We start from the raw sequence: 482 nt of genomic DNA, 5'->3' as shown, positions 1-482 counted from the left end.
CTGTTCCGTGACGTGAAATGGGGAACCATGGCATAGCTACACGGCTGAGGGTAATGGAGTGTGTGTGTTTTTATCGTAAACTTTCACTGGATCTTGAGTTGTTTTTATGTATCTGTGTTGCATGATGTGACTTAAAGATATAAAAGTTTTATTTCTGTTATTTTCACATAGATTAAGTTTATGTTCTCAATACGTAAATTCAGCATCTAGTAAATCTAATATTTCTTTTCTTAAAGCGATTCACCGAACACTTAAATAAGATGTTTGTTCATCCTTATTAGCCAATATTTTTTTTTTATTCACACTCCAGCAGCATTGAATTTCGATTATCATTCATTGCATAAACCTCGACATTACAAACGTCAATTTCCCCAAATTTTGATTAATCACATTCTTAATCATCTAGTAAAGCCCTCTGTCCACCAATAAATATTATAGGCCTATTCGACATACCAAAATGACCTTATAAATAACCCCCCCCC

The 482-nt window shown here is 33.8% G+C and overlaps 1 protein-coding gene across 1 annotated transcript in view; it reads left to right on the top strand.

The window, feature by feature from the left end:
- Window positions 1-482, top strand: part of LOC119587943 (espin-like) — a gene marked incomplete in the record, with an annotated part of 133,296 nt that overhangs the window by 71,610 nt on the left and 61,204 nt on the right.

The sequence above is a fragment of the Penaeus monodon genome, chromosome 23 (assembly GCF_015228065.2).
Source record: "Penaeus monodon isolate SGIC_2016 chromosome 23, NSTDA_Pmon_1, whole genome shotgun sequence".
NCBI classification, from domain to species: domain Eukaryota; kingdom Metazoa; phylum Arthropoda; class Malacostraca; order Decapoda; family Penaeidae; genus Penaeus; species Penaeus monodon.
This window is presented reverse-complemented; position numbering and strand designations above follow the sequence as displayed.